Source organism: Poecilia reticulata, chromosome 11, assembly GCF_904066995.2.
Source record: "Poecilia reticulata chromosome 11, P_reticulata-male-v2, whole genome shotgun sequence".
NCBI classification, from domain to species: Eukaryota; Metazoa; Chordata; class Actinopteri; order Cyprinodontiformes; family Poeciliidae; genus Poecilia; species Poecilia reticulata.
The window spans coordinates 16,969,586-16,989,089 of record NC_088840.1 but is presented as its reverse complement, the minus strand read 5'-3'; the positions used below and the strand labels follow the sequence as shown (position 1 = coordinate 16,989,089).

Genomic DNA, 19,504 nt, shown 5'->3' with positions numbered 1-19,504 from the left:
CATCTAGGCCCGTTTAGGTTCTTCCTGATTTATTTCTGCGGCCTGAAGACACTCGAGGTCCAAATCGAATCAACAAATCAGATCAGCTCAGCTTTTAATGTGCAATCACAAAGGCAAACTTACTGAAACGAAACCGGTCACGCTAAACGGTTCAATTTTAAGTTTTATTTAATTATTCCACTTCATTTAGCTAAAGTTTCTGTTGGGCTAAATGGTATAAACAATTATCATGGATAGCCTCCTAAAATGCCTTTCCCAAAACCTTACAGCCACATTTTTTCAACACCAACAATAAAAGTAGCAAGATGAACACCTGCAACCTTGTGATTCCTCTCTTTACTTCTCACCTCTCGTCTGTTGTTTAACAAGAAAACCAAAGCTTTTCCTGTGACTGACGTTAATCTAATGGTGCTGTGCCTGCAGCATTAACTCAAAAATTTGCTTGCAAAACTTCACCACACTGCATCCGACTCTGTATCAGTCGCTGCGGTCTCTCAGAAGTGGATGTGGTTTTATTATGCTGCTAATTACATCGAGGCCACTGGAAAATTAACATCAAGATGTTGCCGCATTTTGAACTAATGCAAAAAAAGAAAATAGGAAACTAGAAAATAGCTGCTTCATCTGTCTGTAATCCATCTCGTGTCTCCCTGCTATTACAACGTAAGATATTAAGTGAAGACGTCCATAAAATTGAAAACATGAATAAAATGAACCTGCATGAACATGCAAACTTCTTTCCAAGACATTCATTATTTTGGACTTCGGTCCTGTTGATGCCTTTAAAGCCTGTAGCCACAAATCCACACAATGCTGATTATGCCAGAAGCAGCTGCTTTAATCAAAAGTGGCTTTCTCACACTGCGGCACAAATGCACAACAAAGTTTCTGAGGCAGCGGAGGAAACAGCAAAACTGTGAAATCCTTATTTTAAAGACGGATTAGAGCCTAATGTAATAAAGCAATCAATTCCAAGAGGATTATAACACCTCTGGCATTTCTTCTTCCTCTGTCCAAACTTGTCCAAATTTTGTTCAACGGAAATGTTTTATTTTTTTGTCTTTTTTGAAGAGCTGTCCATATCTGTAGGTTTTTAACAGGCAGATGTAATTTCTATTACGTCGTTTCGGAGAAAGACGTTAATTCTCACCTGAAAGTAACAGCTTATGCATATTCCATTGTCACACAAACATATTTTTTGTTTTAAACAAAATTCTTCAATCTGGGGCCGCGGTGGCCATGTTGGTAGGAGCTCGCCTCGTAGCTGGTGCAGGGCAGCCTCTCCTAAGGGCAGTTGTGGCTACCATGTAGCTCACCACCAACGTGTGAATGTGTTGCATAAATCACTGAATGTCGTGTAAAGCGGTTTTAGGTCCTCAGGACAAGTACAAGCTGTTCAACATTGAAAGTTATTTACACAGAATTTGTTGTTCGTCGATGTTCTGTGGCAACGTTTCCTTCATTTAAAGCGTGTTGCAAATGAAATTATGTTTAACAGAAGCCAACCTAAGTAACTTTCTGATGCATAATCAAATACCACAGTTTCACCATAAGTCAAGTGAACAAGATTTATTCTTATGTTACTTTAGGGTCAGACACAGCAGTTTCTCTGATGGTTTCAGTTAAATTTAAACATATGTTTAACTTCAAATAAGTGTTGTGCACATATTTACTTGTATGAACACATTATAGAGATTTTGAAACTGTTACTGTTGAGCAGACATTAAACATTCAGGAGCCTTAAAATATTAGTGGCCTCCCTGAAGTGTCATAATGTTTTTCCCAGGTGGTGGAAACTTGATAAGATGCATATATTTCTGAATATGGGAACCTGTTATTAATCATTTGCATGTCTCTTATTTTAAATTTTAAGATTTATTCCTCAACTTGAAACATTCAGCATGCTGAGGTGAGAGAATCAGGAGCGCAGACAAAGTGTCTGCATAGTGTAGGATATTAATAAGTGTGCTGCACTACAGCACTCACTACTTGGTTGGTTATTATTGGATCACTTCTGTGACGCGTTAATATCATCTTTCTAAATATTGTGCAGTAAGTTCACTTCTTAATTTCTCAAAATTTTTTAAAATATTTTGCTTTGCTGGAGATGTAATTGAAAATTAAATGAAACACAGACAAGCATTAGCATTAACATGGTAGAAGGAAGATGGAGCCTTTTCTGCTTTTCCAAACATCTGCTGTAGTAATATGCCTGTACTTTGAAAAGATTGAATATTTTTTGGTGTTTTCAAATGTATTATTACACTTTTCCTGGTCTACCCTGTTTTATATGTACGCATAAACTAAAATTGCTATTGCTAATTAGCTTTATACAGAAAAAAACAGTGTCCAAAGACAGGGTTAATTTAACTGATTTATGACTTCTTTTCCCAATAGCGTTTCTTAAACTATGATGGCTGTTTCTTACCTGAAAACCGTTCAACTTATTTATTAGGATGTCAGCACTGAGAGATTACATTTTCACTTTACTAATTTCATCTAACATGGTTCTCTGTCTGCTGTTTGTTTGCACTTCTTGGCTTTTCATGATTGATTAACCAGGATGATTTAATTTCAGCAAATCTTTAAAAAAACAAGCTGCTGTTTAAATTGTGATTAGCTTGCTGCGGAGCTGGCCACCTGGGAAGTCGAATTAAAAGAAGTCCATTTGTATTATTTTTGACAAATAGGCACTGCTTTAATGAAGTGGGGATATATTTCCTTTAACATTCATCACATAAGCAGATCTGTGTAGCGATTTTGTGCTGGAGGTCTGTGCACAAAGCACACTCCCCCTGTGTGTTTAGACTGTTGCTTTTTAAAGGAAATACACATTTTGCTCAGTTGCACATGCTGCTCCCTCTGCTGCACAGCAGACAAAGTAGGTCAGAGCACACAATCACCATTTGGTACACATTCCTGAGCAAACATGGACAAGTAAAGAAACTCACCTGCATATGTTGTTTGTCCAGGTACAGGTGCAAATGAACCAACAAGGATCTCTGTCTGACTTTGGGGAAATGTTTGCTGTCCAACAATTGTTCCTGCAAATGAACCCTGTGGTAAGAAAGACAGAAGATGAAGGTAAAGAACATGGAAAAAAATGGAGGCAATAGAAGTGATACAGAGCAAAGCAGGAGAGCAAATACGTTGACGATGGTGATTATATTTTTATTAGCTGTTATTGTTGATCTGATAGTAGTAGAGGAAATAAAGTGTCTACTTATTTTAACAATTTTATATATACAGGGTGGGCCATAAGTTTCCATACATAGGAGAATATAAAATGCATATTTTTTTTTATATTTCAAATACCCAAGAAGATGCGTTTGACAAAAGAGCAAAGAATTGAAGTCATACTGACGGCTGGATCAGGAAGCCGTCGCAAGGCTGCATGAAACTTTAACAGAAAACATGGAACGAGCATCACACACGACACTGTGGCAAAACTTATGCGCAAGTTTCAGAAAACTGGAAATGTTGCATATCAACCACGAATCAATCAATCGAATTTTATTTGTATAGCACATTTCAGCAGCAATGCATTTCAAAGTGCTTTAGATAATACAAATAAAAACAGCATGTGGCAGTGAATAAACAGTTAGAAAGACAAAGATAATTTATTTTTTTAAAGAAAAAGAAAAAAGGTTAAAAAAGATAAAAACATTAAAACCTGCACCCCTTGTAGGACTTCAGTTAAACGTCTCACACCTCAGAGTTTTAGTTAAAACGCCATTTAACAAGGATTTTCACACCTCAGAGTATTAGTTAAGATGTCATTTAACAAAGATTCTCACACCCCTAGATAGATTCATTTAACTGGGACGATTTCCGGGGGGGCTTTACATAGACAGTGTGAAAGAGAAATAAAAAGAAGTTAATAACTAGATGAAAAGTAAAGATAAAAACATTAAGAACATCAAAGACATCAAAACCCGCACTCTAACCCTATTTAGACCCTAACGAAGCGTTTAAAGATGTGCAAGGAGTCCCACAAAAATAAAAACGGTTGTCCAATAAAATTTTTTTACTTTTTCTGTATATGGAAACTTATACAGATAATATATATAGAATATTATCATTATTAACCATGGTAACGGTTGCATCCAGAGTGTATTACTTTTTAATGAACATGCCAATTTCCAAATATTTCATATTTACCATAATTATTTGGTGATGCTGAATTTTTATTTTATATAATTTGTGTTTATAGTATAGTGACAGTAGCAGTGGTAATGTATCATTGCAATTAAATGTTTAAGAATTATTGTAACTTTAACTATTTTAATGAAAGTGTATACAAGAATATGAAAGGAATATTACAACGATCTTGATTAACTTATAGCTGCATAATTAAAAAAAAAAAGAGCTGATGGCAGTTTCAGCAGTATGTGTCCGTTCTCTAATTAGATCACAAATATGCCTGCGAAAGCTTAAGCATGCTAATGGAGTTTATTGGAGCACAAAAACCAGCGTTGCATCATCTAAACACTCACACAAGCATACATCTGCGTGCTGATCAAAGACTGCGTGCAAAAAGTCACTACACGCCTCAGAGCTTCAGGAGGAAACACGTGACAACGAATACATCAGACGCCACCAGAAGACGCATCTATGAAGAGCAGACAGGTGGGATGATACAGAACATAAACACAATGTGAAAACAAACAAACTGGCTTTAGCTGCATGTCACTTTATGAAATCTGCACACAAAAGCAGCACAAAGACCAAAAGCCACTCGTTTTCTGAGAACCACCTGTCAGCTGACATAACAGAACAAGGTTTCATAACAGATGTAAAGTTGATCAGTCAATCACTCACATGCAAATTTAAGCAAGTTTGCTCTCTGTAAGAGCTATGAAAGCAAATCTGCTCATAAAATCGCATTAGAGAGCAAATATTGCTAAGTAATCGTCTTTTAACTACTTTTTTGTTTGTATCTGGTGGTTGTTAAACTGCTATATATCAGAGAAAAAATTTGTTTACTTTTCTGAAGTTGCTTCATTTTATTTGTGGTTTACAAACATCTGCTTTGTGATTTTGCGTTTTCAACAAACAAGAGAAGCAGATAAATTAAGTACAATTTCCCTTTTATTTGTGACTTAAGCAAAAGTTTAATTGCTCTAGATTTTAACCCAAATGTAAAATATTTCCTGCATTTCGGTTGGTGGTCAGCAGACAGAGAGGTTCTCGTAAAAACAATCACTGTTCCTGTTTAAGACATTGGGATTGTATTTTCCTAATACTAAAAACATTTGATTACAATTGTTTGAAATATGGAACAACATCTATGAACTTAACACTCAGAAAAAGATTTTAATAAATAAGCAAAACATTTGAAAAGTGGCAGAACTTAGCTAACCTACAGTTATCCATTTTCAAATTTCTCTCAAAAATGTCATTGTATTTTCACCGATCGTGGTCACAACTACTCGTTTCCTTATCCAGCATACACTTTAATTGGCTTTTATGGGTTTGAGTGTCTCTCAGAAAGTCCATTCAATCTGTGTGGTGTTAAAAATGACATTTCCTCCACTCCTGTCTTCGTCTTTCTGTCCCATCGTGTCCGCAGAAAAGATACCAAAGTGACATCCCAACTGCAGCCTTGAAGAAACTGACATCCCCAATTATGAGCTTCTGGTGCTCAGTCTCTTCACCTCCCTTCATTTCGCTGCTCCCTCGGTTTCAGTTTCATTCTCTGTTACTGTCACACTGTTAAATATTCCTTGAGCAGTTTTTCTTTTTGTCCTTTCCATTTCTCAGTGTTAGATCCCGCTTGTCTCTTTCACCCCAACGTCACAACCCCTCCGTCAGCTGATCACTAAAATTAATGGCTCTATTTCCATCAAACCACCGTGGTGATGAATCATGTCATTAATTTATCGCTGGGGTGATGGATCATGTCATTAATCAGGATTTTTTTTTTTTTTCCCCCACCGATACAGCGGCATGTTAAAGAAAGCAAATCCAGATGATGGTGATTAAAATTTAAGACACACACTCATACACACACAAGGTGTTTTTTTTAAGAAACTCAGGGATGTTCGTCTCTACTTTCCAAATAAAATTAAGCGGTGAGTTGAGATTATAATAAATATAACAGAAACCAGTGACAAAAAAGATGCAGAAAAAATTCACAAAGTTGAGTCAAATTCATGAAACATTAGACATGAAATGTCATTTTGTCAGTTTCATTCTGGGATTGTCAAGCAAGACGATGATTTAAAAACATTTGCTTCACAATTTATGACAAAAGGAAACAAAAAGGAGAATATAAAACAATATTATCTCCTCTCCGTCTTTCTTTGTGAAGGAATAAACTTAAACTTTGAGTCTATATTGGTTTAACAACACGTCACTTTGTGAGACTGGTATTGAATATAAAATTTTGGTTTATTTCCAGGTTCGTGACTTTTCTGTTTTCTTTTGTGCATGCATATGAAAAATGCAGACTGTGGGAGAACATTCTCGCTGCAAAATATACGTCTTGTTCCAGGTTTTACATCAGACAAAAGAAAGTCTGGAATTTTAAACACGACTTTCGAACAAGAACCCTAAACTAGTATTTTCCCCAACTTGGTTATTCCTATACTAAGACTAATTTTAAACCACTTTCACTTTTTTTATATTTGTATTTTTGATGACTTCCCAATTAATCTGACCCTGAGACTAGAAAGGGCATCAATAATGATGTTAAAGAGCCTAAGCAGAAGTTTGGTTGTTGTTTAAAAGAAGATTTTGACATTCATATCAAGTTAGATTGTAACTAATTACATTTATTCAATTACATCAACTTTTCTTTTTTTTTTTAATGTACGTATAGGAGTACTTTTACTGTGGTTTTTACTTTAACTTGTTTTATTATGAAGTATTTCTACTCTTACTTCAGTAAAATTTCTGAATTTTCTACCTACTGAATGAGAAACAAGCATGTTTTAACCAAAAACTCACCAGACACACACCTGCACCTTTTGTTAGTTTCATAAGATTTTTACTAAAATAAAGTGATTTGGAAAAATTTGAAAGTTGATTTTTTTTTTGTTACTTATTGAATGATTGGCATTTTTGTTTGTAAAATATTAAAATGTCCACTTAAGCAGTGAGCTGAGATTATAATTATAAATACAATTGAAACCACTGACCAAAAAAGGATGCAGAAAATTCACAAAGTTGAGTCAAATTCATTAAGCATTAGACATGAAATATTTTGGTGAGTCTGATTATGTAATTTTTAAATATTAAATGATCGATAATTTGATGATTTAACAAGGTAGTTAATTACTTCCTCCCAGAGAGTTACCTTAGCTTGGATTTTTTAAATTTTTTATAAACTGACACATTTAAGTGTTACAAAACAAGTCAAAAAGCAGGAGAAATCTCCTTTTTTCACAGAATTGTCGTCCAAATTAGTGTGGCTTGATGCTTTAGCTCCTCCTGGAAGTCCTGATTTTCCCTGTCAGGTCAAACACAAGCAAACTAATTTTAGTACAAATTCACAGCAGCTCTTTTCAAGCCCTTTCTTCATTTTTGGACCTCATCAAAATGAGAAGGATTTCATAGACTTTCCAGAGGAGGAGAAGTTGGCAGTCCACAGCCAGTCATGGCCTCAGTCCAGAACTCATGACCACCGGTGCAGAGCTTATTGGGTGGTAAATGAGAGCTTGGCTTTCAAGTTAATCTAAAGTCACTTTAAACACCCTGAGTAGATTAATTAGTTTCAAGACAAGCTCCTCCGAAACAATCAGACGGCTTTATTTGGCTTTCCCAGATGAGTTTTCCAAACTCGCATGTCAGCAGTCATTATGGAGAGTCATCTCTCCTCTGCTGTGAGGAGGTTTACTCTTAATTGCCCCCGACCTCATCATCTGGACTGTCCCCGTTGCTAAAAGACATTATTGCATCAGAGGTCTTTTTAGTTAGCAGGTGAACATGCTGAATTCTCACTCTGTTGGATCCCAACGAGGAATTTACTGAATTATTACTGAGCAACATGGGGAGAAAGTACCATCATGTAGAGAAGATGCCTCGTGCATCGAGTAAATGTCGTCTCGATTGTTTCTCCCAGCCCCCGTCTTCATCCGCCAGGGTGCTCTGAACAAATCGGACTCCCACGCTGCTCCGAAAAAGGTGGGAATTGATGAGAAAAAGTGCTAACATATCTAAATTGCAGATTAAAATCAAAACAAAAACTGTGCGCTGAAGCAACACATTTGACAAGCGCGCACACACACACACACACACACACACACACACACACACACACACACACACACACACACACAGATATGCCTTCCCTCGATGATTTCAGAAAAATTTCATCTGAGATCATTGCTTCATTAGTGGAGCTCTAGTTGTTCAGATTGATTTAATTATCAAATGATCTATGCAGCGAGTGTGTGTGCGCGCTTGTGTGTGTGTTTATAAAAGAGTGAGATTATGCAGCGATCTTGGCTGACATTGATCAGCCCAGTCTAATTGGGAGCATCTAGCCGTGTAATTGATTCTGCTACACTTCACAACTAGATGAGTTAAGCAACATCAACAACACTGATTCACGCCGATGAACCAAACTGAACTGAACCAAACTGAGCTGAGCCAGGCTAAACTATTAGGCTGGATAATAGCAGCCACAAACAATCCGATTACAAACCTTTTGTTTACCTCTGCAATCATCCCAGCAGGCGTATCAAAACCCTGACTAAACCTACAAACTCCTGCTGATGAGCTCCGACTCTGGGATATCTGCAGGTAGGTCCAAACTGAATAGAATCGAATAGACTTTATTGATCCCCAAGGGGAAATTGTATTTATTACTGAAGATGGAGTTGCTTGCAACAAATAAGCAAAGTTTGTAAAATATAAATATACCTAAGAGTGATAAGTTCAAAATGGCTAACAAATAAATAAATAACAAGCAATCACATGCAATATATTAATCAATAAATAACCTATAAATGAGCACAGAAAAAATTTGGATCGGTCAGCACAGACCTGGGCATCGTAAATGCGGCAGAAGAAACATTGATCCTACTTCGTTACTGCACACAGATTTAATATCTTTCAAATTCTGTCATGTTGATGCTTGAATTTCATTTGAATGAACAAAATTATATGCGGTAAATAGAAATGTAAAAGAATCACTTTCGAATTGAACTACGGTTGCAAATCTATGGTGTTTGTCTCTAACATTTAAAGAAGTTTCTGCAACTTCAGTCTTTGTAACAAAGATGAAGCTCAGTCAGACTGGATGGGGAGCATTTGTGATCACTAATTTTGAAGTGTGGCATGGGTTCTTAATTGGATTTTGGTTTGGACTTTGACTAGGCCATTTAAATACAGGAGTATATTTTGAAATGTAAACAGGTGTGCTTCTAGTCTGGATTTAAAGGAACTCTGTGTTTCGGCTGTTTTCCGGTTTTCTGGAAGTTTGCAAAAGCTGAATGCTGCTTCTCCATGTTTGGTTCTGGAAGGTTGATAAAACAACAGCAAATCTTTAATGTGTTATGGTGCTAAGCCGTTCAGTGATTTATAAGCCAACAGCACTATTTTAAAGTGTATTCTCTGAGTTACATGGAGCCAGTGTAGGGACGATGTGCTCTAACTTCCTGGTTTTAGTCAGAACGCCAGCAGCAGCGTTCTGGATCAGCTGCAGCTGGTGTTTTGATTTTTTTTAGGCAGATCTGTGAAGACGCCATTGCAGAAATCAACATGATAAAAGAAAAACGCATGGAGGAGTTTCTCTAGATTTTGGTGGGACATAAATCCTCTAATCCTGACAATGCTCCTTAGGTGACAGCCTACCATGTAGTTAGTTTTCTGCCACACGTAGCGTTCTGTACGTCAGCCAAGAAGTTTCAATCTTGTCGTCATCCAACCACAAAACCGTCTTCCACATGTATCCTGTGTCTCTTCTAGCGACAATGAAAGATGGGTTTTGTTTTTTATTTAACACGAACGTGATTTTCCAGATCCTAAGGACACTTTAAAGTGGAGTACTACAAAGTGCCAGCATTCACATCTGCTTTGCGCTTTTGGCTTAAAATGCTGGAATTGCATCACGGTGATGGGCTGAGACTGCCTTTTCAAGAGGCTGCCATCTTTATGCACCTGGTCAATTTGAATGAAAAATTACCTGGGCAGCAGCTAAGTACACTGGCAGGTCAGCACAACACCGGCAAAATGGGATTCATGCAACCGCCAACCTCACTGTGCATGTGTGTGTGTCTTGAGGATTAGTCATGCTCTTCTGCCTCTGCAGTACTTCCTGCTTCACACACACACGCACACTCTCACACACACCTGCATCCATCTGGCCGGTCCCCTCCGTTAGCAGAGGTGTGAAACGGAGAAAATCAGTCCGGGGAGGGAAGAGCAGAGGAATGAAGGCTGTGGAGGGAAAAAAAGGAGATGGAGAGGGGGGATAAATGCACAAGATCTGGTAAAAGAGTGGGAGAGTGATATTAAACACGAGGGAGCTAGGCGAGCAAATTCACCTGCCCACTTCCTCTTTTTTCCAGCGTCCGCCCTCCCTCCCCTCCTTCTGTCTTCCTCTATCATGTTTCTTCCCTCGTCTCCTACTCCCCTAATTAGCTCCAAATCCTCTTACATCCTGCGCTGCGCTCATCTTCCTCCTCTTCATCACTGTCTCCCCCCACTCTGACCAAAAAAAAAAGAAGAGAGAAAAAAAAAAATCAGGTTGACCTTAATGAACAGATGAAGAGAGGAGGGAAGTGATGCATCGAGGGAGCCCAGGAAGTCTGGATCAGCACTTTTTGGATCAGTGTTTGTTTACTCAGGACTCCCCCATGTGAAGCTGTCAGAACAGTTTTTGCACTTTTCTCTTCTTCTTCTGAAGCAAAACCATTAGGTTTGCGGGATCATTTTGAAGTTTTATCCCTCTCTAAATCTCTCTCTCTGCTTTGTTTAGACGGAGAACAGGAGGGGAGTCGTTACTGTTTGCAGTGAGCGGTGACAGCAGGGACCGGTGGAGGTGGGGCGGAGATGACACAAACCAAAACATGAAAAACTATTTGAATCATAAAGAAGACGTCTCGGTGTCCCTGTAAGCAGCCAAATATCGGTTTCCTCTGGGAAAGACGCATAATTCTTTAGCGCAAAAGCATAATCTTAACTCTGAAAAATTGGCAGCTTTTTATTTTTATTTTTTTGGCTCCTTTGTCGTCCTCCTCATTGTGCGTGGTGGCAGGATCGATTTGGATCCTCGTCCAGCCTTGTTTGTCAAAGTTTCAGCTTTTACAAACTTTTAAAATCATTGGTCTGATTGAAAAAGTGGACAAGCTCAGCAGAGCTTAATCCAACATGTACTCTCCTTCCTCCAAATTTAAAAAAATGGGCTTATGTTTCTGGTCACACGGGAAATCTAATTAAGTATTTCTAAGCATCCCGATCTACTTAAACTAAAAAGTCAAGGAAAGAAAAGGTTTAAATAAGGATGCCAGTATTTGGGCTAAAAGTGGTTTTACTGCTAAAATGTTGTCTACTGCTGGGAGTTTTGTTTTTGTAAAGCCACAAAGTGATTATCATTGAGTCTCCTTTGGGATTTTCTGGTCTAGAATAATATTTTATCAGGTATCAGCAAACACTTCAAAAACACAAAATCTTACCAAGAACTTTTGATCTACTTTCTACAGCAAATGTCTTATTACACTTGAATTAAGATAAACTAACTTAAAAGCAACTGTTCAGCAAGATATTGGAGCTGGTTTTAAGTCAATAATTCCTTATTATTGATGAAAATGTACTTGTTCTATTGCCAGATTATTTCACTTATAACAAGACTTTTTTCCCATGTTATGAATTAATTTATCTGCCTACTTATCTGAACTACTACTTTTTCATCAATAATAAGGATTTATTTATTTGGAACAAGCTTCCATATCTTGCTGAAAAGTTGCTTCCGTTTTTAAGTTTGTCTTATTTCAAGTGTATGAAGATATTTGCACTAGAAATTAGACCAAAATTAATTGGTAAGATTTTGTGTGTTTGCAGTGAATTTTTTACTTTGCTAAAATCCTCCTTATTCAATTATGTCTTTATTTTGTAATTTGGATTTTCGTTGTAATATTTCGTTGTAAAATTAAATAAAGAAATTGAACCAGAGTCACCAATAATCCAACCCCCACAAACTGCAGGTGCTGATGTTGTTCTGACACACGAAAGAGACTCCGAGCCATTTTTTCTTTTTATTTAAGATCTAATCTCCCATCTGTTTGATTTTATGACAGGTAAAAATAGTTCTTCTGAAGACTTAGATCTTCTGAGTGAAGTTTATTGGCTGTAAATGTAACTCAGTCACTGACAGTTGATAACCCGACCCTTTCAGAAATACTTCACAGGTTATAACAGGAACAACAAATGCAAGAACAATTGAATAATGAATAAATAAATGAATTAAACAAAGAGAGAACGATGCAAATGTTTTAAATGTTAACGCTTAACGAAAGCACAACCTTCAAATTAGCCTCTTTTATACATCCTGCAGTTTATTTAATTATATTATTTACTTCTTACATGTCCAACCTGTCCAAAACCTATTTTATTCTGCAAATCATCCTCTCCTCTGAGTCATACTGTAAGGTGATTTCCCCTCTTAGTTCTGTACATTCTCCATCCTGAGTTAGTCTGCAGTGACCTTACCAAGGCCTGGCCAGTAAGATAAGCCCACACCTTCCTCTCCTGTCCAGCTTTCCCTCTTCCCTCCCTCGTTCATACCTCCTGTTCTTCTCCTCCCTCTGCAGGTTTTTCTTGCCTCTCAGCATTTTCGCGTTTAATTTTTCACTTTCTCATCTCATCCCTGTCATGCCTCTATCTCCTGTCACTTGTTTTGCAATGTTTTATCTCTTCACCACTTTCACTCTGTTTGTCTTTTTTCTTTTTTTTTTTCAAGTTAACATACAGTGAATCACAGAAAGTGAAAAAACCTCCCCGGCGGCTGTTTTTCTTCCTTGTTTTTTGTACGTGTTTGTCCGTCTGAAGGGGGATTTGTGCTGACTGGTAAGGGTAAAAGATTCATGACCCAACAAAGTCCGTCAGGGCCACACACATGCACACACAAACACGCGCACACACACACACACACACACACACACACACACACACACACACACACACACACACACACACACACACACACACATTCAGAGCCACATATAAAGATTCATACTCAGTTTTAAGAACAGGTGAATCTGAAGATTTTGCCTTCAGTCAAACCCAAATGTAAGAGGTAATAAAAAAAAATTAAAAAAAATTGAAGCAAAGAGAAACAAGAAACAAGGATGCGATTAGAGAGAAGAGACAGAGGATAGGGAGGTTGTTCACAGAGCAGAAAGGTCTTTGAGCCATTTTACACACCAGGGAATCTTTGGCTGTGATGATGCATCAGAAGAACTAAAGCAGAGGAAGGAGACCAGCAGAAAAAGACTCGACTCACCTTTCAACTCGGGCCCCTGTGGTGTGCTTCCTTCTGGTTACATCTGGGACGTCCCATGGTCACTTTTTCAACTGCTTCTGTTAGACAACTTTAGATCACACAGACTTTAAGGCAACATTGAGGCCAGCATCGGGTGTTGCATTTTCTTTCAAATTACAATGTCCAGGTTTGGTTTTGTTTGTTCTGAATGATGTTTTTTTGTTTGTTTTTCACCTAGAAAAATGTAAGCTGTGGCTCCATTATTTAAGCTGCAAGTTTGTCATCTTTTCTGACACACCTTGCTGGCATTTGGTTCTGCTCATCTTTTGGATTAAATCTATATGGAATAGCTGCCACCAAGTCAAGTTTATGCTACATGTATTTGGCGGTTTGTCAGAGGGAAGAAGATATTGGCCCTCATTAGTGATGAACAGGAAATAGTACAAGCAGCGGGTCATGGGGTTTAAGCACTTTGCAACTTTTGCCGCCTGACTGGTAAAAAAGAAACAACTTGAGGATCCAGACTCGCTCAAATTAAAACTGATTTTGGATTTTGTGTCATGATTCCTTCTTGCACTCACAGAGGTATCCTCACAGTACCTGCACCAGGTTAAAATCATTGTGCAGGACAGCAAACCGAGCACAGCGGAGGAGAAAAACTTCACTTCTACACTGCAGACAGAGAAAAATTCTGTGTGCTACAAGGAATGGCCTTCATACATTTATTGTTCATTTAATTTCTCACAATCCAGCCATGTTTCTAGACATCTGGACATTATAGGATGGCTTTGATAAGGTGAGGAGGGAAACCCAACAAGAATTAATTTTGCGTCTCTCAGAGTTCCAGAATAAGTCTTCTTCTGTTTATTCTATTATGGCAATATTAATATAAAATATGACTTATATTTATGTTGATGACACTTTGCTTTATGAATAAATGACCTAGCCCTAACCCTATCTGGTGAGAATTGGGTCCAATGGAGTCTTTCGAACTCATTGTCATGTTCAAGAGAACAGTTTGAGATGACGAGTACTTGAAATTATGGGAGACAAAGCATGCCAAGAAAATGGGATAGTTCTGATTTTCTGAAATGGGGCTCTGTGAAGTAATTATATGTTGTCAGTATCTTACCTACAGTAGGAAAAAGTTAAGTCAAAGTGCTTTTTCAGGGAGACACAAATTGTGCAGGTTTTATTTCAAAACAATTACATAAAAGAGTGGTTTTGGTCCTGAAGAGCCGCTGACTTGCATGTTTTAATATGTTTCAAATCAGAATCATGATGATTCAGAAGGCTTCAAAAGGGATTCCTTTTAATCAGGTTTGTTGGAGCAGGAACACAAATGAAATGTTAATTACTTTTGCACTCAAGGACAAGAGTTTCTTACCACTGAACTGGAAAACATCGAAACAACCTTAAAAGGTCGAAAAATCTAAACTGAATCCTAAACTCCTATTTGTGACACCTGTTGCCTCTCTGTGACTTGTCATTCTGGGAAAATTATACAAATATTGCACATCTGCATCATTACTTGTGTAACAAGATACTTCTGAAGCGCCTATGAACGGCAGAAAAAGCTCATTTCAGGGTGAGAAACCAAAGCATTATTTTATCTAAACATATTCAGCTCCCGCTCTGTCTCAGTGCTCCTACAGAATCAATAGTCATTACACTCAAAGTGAATTGATCTCTCTGCGCTGTTTGCCGATTCCTCGGACTAAACTAACACCAAATGAATTGCGGGCCCTCCATACATAGGCAGATATTATCAAGTGAATGAATGTCAAAAGTGTGGCGGTTGGCGGTGGAAGTCAAAGAGGAGTGGAGGCAGCGTGTAATTTGGTCTGCTTCTTTTAAAAACACTTTGGTTTCCAAAGACCTCTTTGGTTTACCTGATTAGACTCAAAAAAGGCAGCGCAAAGTGATTTACTCGGTTTTACTGGGGAGTAATGAAGGGATAAGTTGGGAGTAAGAGAGGACTAATGAAGGAGGGAGACAAAGATGAGGTATGAGTTAGTTTGAGAGCATCTATGTATAACGTAGAAGAGAAGGCACAGGGATCTTGTCAAAGGATTTGAAAATGGTCAGAATATGGACCCTACTTCACTTCATCATTGGAGGCACCATTGAACAGAGTGACTGAAATTGTTTTCCAAAGTTGTTTTTGCCAGATTATTCATGGTTTCTACTTGTTCAAGACAAGCTCATTTGTCCGTGAACGTAACACTCAACACCTGTAACACCTGGTTGCGGCTCATAAACGGCGGTATTAGCAAAAGCTTGAAGCAGCTATCTTAGAAACTGACCCATACCTCCTCCCCCGTCACGTGTTGATCAAATTACCGACTTTGCCTTAATTCCATGCCATAAACAGTGTTTCCCTTTACACCGGAGCAGCATTAAAAATGTACAGAAGACGAGATGCTAACCAGTTTTTTCATACATGACGGTGCAGCATTGTATCCGTGCTTACTGAGCCGCGTACCTTCTCCATAATTAATATTTTTCTAATCATACTTACTTATAAAGTATATGAACGTTAGTCTTCTTACCTTGGAAAAGGTGTTCACTGTAAATCCGCGGTTACACGGTTGGAGGACCGACAGTCATTAGCTGCTATCCACAGTCGCCATCTTCCCTCATTAAAAGTTATACAGTAAAATAAAAAGTTTGGTTTACATCCTTGTCTGTGCAGCACCCTGTGACAAGTTTTAAAGTGAAATCAACTTAATAAAAGCGATATTAGGTTGCAGTCGTCTGGGTTAGACTAGCTTTAAAGGAGCAGGCTGTTGTTTTGACGTCCGTCATGACGGAGTGGGCGGAGTTCTGGAGAGCGTGACGTTGCGTGCAAAGGGTCAATACTGTACTGTTTCTGCTCCTTTTGGGGTGTTTCCTCAAGAACGCTGTTATGTTTTAACCATGGGCAAACATAACATGCATTGTCACTTTTATGATAATAAAAGAAACTTCATAATGTCTAACATGAGCTATTTATTTTTCTATGTACTATAATTCGAGAGCACACATGTTCAGTCTGAAAGCAGGATTTCATGTCATTTGTTCTCAAAACTTCAAATACTTGTGCTTACATTTTCAGTTTGAGCGCAGGACTTCATGTCTTTCTTCTCAAAAAACTTGTAATACTTGTTCATTGTGCTTTCTCAACCCTTTCTCCTTGTGCTCAAAACTTTTGTCAAAACTTTCTGCTTGAGCTTGGAACAAAAAAGTACCGTTGCCTGGCAACCTCTCAGCCAATAGAATGAAAATGTTACACTGAGCGTGATTGTTTCCTTCTAGTGTATGGATGATCAAAGCTGACATGATAAAAAATAAAAGCATAAATATATATTTTTGTTTTTTCTTGTCCTTACACTAGTGGGTGTGCCTGTGAATTGGAAACTACTCTGTCCAGATTACCTGATCTTGTTTCAGCCCATTTACTGTTGAAAGGTTTTTGTGAATATTGGAGATATAAAGTTTTCCTTCCACTTCACAACTATGCATTATTTTATGTTAGTCTATTATAAAATCCCTTTAAAAAAGGGTTCAAATGAGAAACAAGTTTAAAAATATGAAAATACTTTTACAGGGCACTGTGAAAAACTTGATCGGATTTCAAGCATATTGTATGAGTTGCAAATAACAAAGTTGATGATTTTTTAAAAATCATTTTAAAAAAATGTATTGATCTAAACCAGTGTTTTTCAACCACTGTTCCGCGGCACACTAGTGTGCCGTGAGTGATCGTCAGGTGTGCCGTGGAAATTATTCAATTTCACTATGGTACCGTATTTTCCGGACTATAAGCTGCTACTTTTTTCCTAAACTTTGAACCATGCGGATTGTAGCCCGCTGTGGCTTTTCTGTGGATTTTTCTTCAACCACCAGGGGGCTCTCTAGCAGGAAGTGAATCATTAGAAGTCAAAATTGTAAATCAAAGAAGAACGGCTAATTTTCATTTAGAGCAAGCACATGCTAGCAGCAGGCACGACAGAGAAATGTTTTCAGACTCATATCATGCAGCTTTTAAGTTGAGGGCTGTCGATCTGGCACTACAGGAGGGAAATAGAGCCGCTGCATTTAAGCTCGGTGTGAAGGAAACCATGGTTCGGCTTTGGAGACGGAGTGCTGCGTCCAGCTGATTTATTAGGTCGCAGCCCTCTGCTGAGTCCTTATGGAAAACCGGGAGCAGCTTCCAGTTTTTATTTTATTTATTTTATTTTTTTAATTGAGGGTGCTAGTATGGTGCGCTCTATAGTCCGAAAAATACGGTAATTGGTTTTAAAAGATTTTTGAAAATGAATTGTCTGCAAATAATGCCATCTTCAAGTGTTTGTTGTAGTAGCGGCGTAATCATGTAATTTTCTTACCACTAGATGGCAGTAGGTACAGAGCATTTTACATTACAACAAGAGAATTAGAGATGCATGAATGTTACAGGCAGCGGTGAGAGCATCGAATCTAGCAAGAGAGTGATGGAAAAGACAGTGAAGCTCAGCAGTAGTTGGGTTGGAAAGAACATGGGTCCATTTCCCACAACATATCTGTGTGAAGTGAGCTTCTCTAGTCTGGCTACTATAAAAACTAAAACCAGAGAGTGACTGAGAGCTGTGGAGGAAGAGCTTTGTCTTTCTTCAATTTCTTCAATGTAAAATGTGATAAAAATGCATTTTTGTGTTTATTTGATTCCTATTCAAGAGACTTTGATAAGAATGACTATATATGGAATAGAGGCGGCTACAGAGTATCTTTGTTTCCATTTTTGGTTGGTGGTGTGTCTTGAGATTTTTTCAATTAAAATAATGTACCTTGGGTCAAAAAAGGTTGAAAAACACTGATCTAAACCAATAAAAAAATACATCTGTGTTGTGGCTGAATTAATAAAGAGTCAAATTAAAAGATTCCTCTGAAGTTCAAACAGAGAGCAGTTTTTAACTTCACCTTAAATCTTAAAATGTCTGATATTTGTACTATTCCCTCCAAGTTATTTCACTACATTCCAGTTTTTGGTTTGCATATGATCTCACATAATAAATAAGCTATGTAGGAGGAAAACAAATCTTTATAAATTCTCAGCTACTGTAAATCCATCTGTTAGATGTGGGACTGGGAATTAACTACACACACGCATGTCTACAACAACAGCATATTTTGTCAGTGTTAATCTAAATCAGCCGTAAATAGAAACTTTTAAATAGAAATTTGAGCTGAAAGTCAATTTAAACTTTGAGAAGTTATGCTATGGTATCAGATGCAAATTGGATTTTAAGTAATGTCTTTTCCAAAGTTTGGACAGTTCAATCAAACATTCCCATGCTTCAGACACTTATTTATAACTTAATCTGTGGTCATGGATATGGCTGTAATGCTTTGGATCTCTCTCTCACAGACACACTGACATGTCAGTGTAATAGTAACCTCTCTGCTCAGAGAAGAACAAGTTTAGATTTTGGTTACTGTCCTGATGCTTGTGAAATAAATTGATTTTATTGTAATTTTATGTCTCTTCAGGTGCTTTGATCCCTAATTACCAAATACATTACCCTTTACAATGTATACCTTCATGTTATGTGGAAAACTATTTTCTCTTTTTTTTTGTATTTTTACAATATGACAGATTAGGAACTCTGGGTGACCTCGCTGTAAAATAAATATTTCCAAATGTCCCATGATAGAAAGCCTCATTTTGAACCCAAAAACATTGTTTACCAACCAAAACCACAAAGGTATGAAATTAATTTTACAGAGGCAAAATGATCCACATATATGAATTATTCTGTCTTGTTGTTTTGTTGACAGAGCGGACATGAAAACTTAAAAGCGTCAATGCAACTTTGTACTGAACGTTACACTCAGAATATTTTCTTAACCCTCCTGTTGTCCTCGGGTCAAAATGACCGAGATTTGTATGTGTTTTCCCTATACACAGAAAATGAGGACAACGGTCATCTTGTTTACAGCTGTCTCTGAAGACAAAGCGTCAATTTGATGTGATTTTGCTTTCCCCGCCACTCCTGCATGTGTGTTTATTTGCTCATTTATAGTGAATATAATCACATTGTAAATACTGCAAAA

The 19,504-nt window shown here is 37.6% G+C and overlaps 1 long non-coding RNA gene across 2 annotated transcripts in view; it reads right to left on the bottom strand.

Moving 5' to 3' along the window:
- Positions 1-16,640, bottom strand: part of LOC145553759 (uncharacterized) — a 72,360-nt gene extending 55,720 nt beyond the window's left edge. Inside the window, exons 1-6 of one of the 2 annotated variants that reach the window (XR_014089798.1) lie at positions 16,519-16,640; positions 15,982-16,062; positions 13,451-13,538; positions 10,494-10,656; positions 10,300-10,386; positions 2,952-3,057 (exon numbers count right to left, since the gene is read on the bottom strand). This is a non-coding gene — a long non-coding RNA (uncharacterized LOC145553759). The other variant, XR_014089797.1, reaches the window with a different exon arrangement.
- Positions 16,641-19,504: the final 2,864 nt, after the last annotated feature.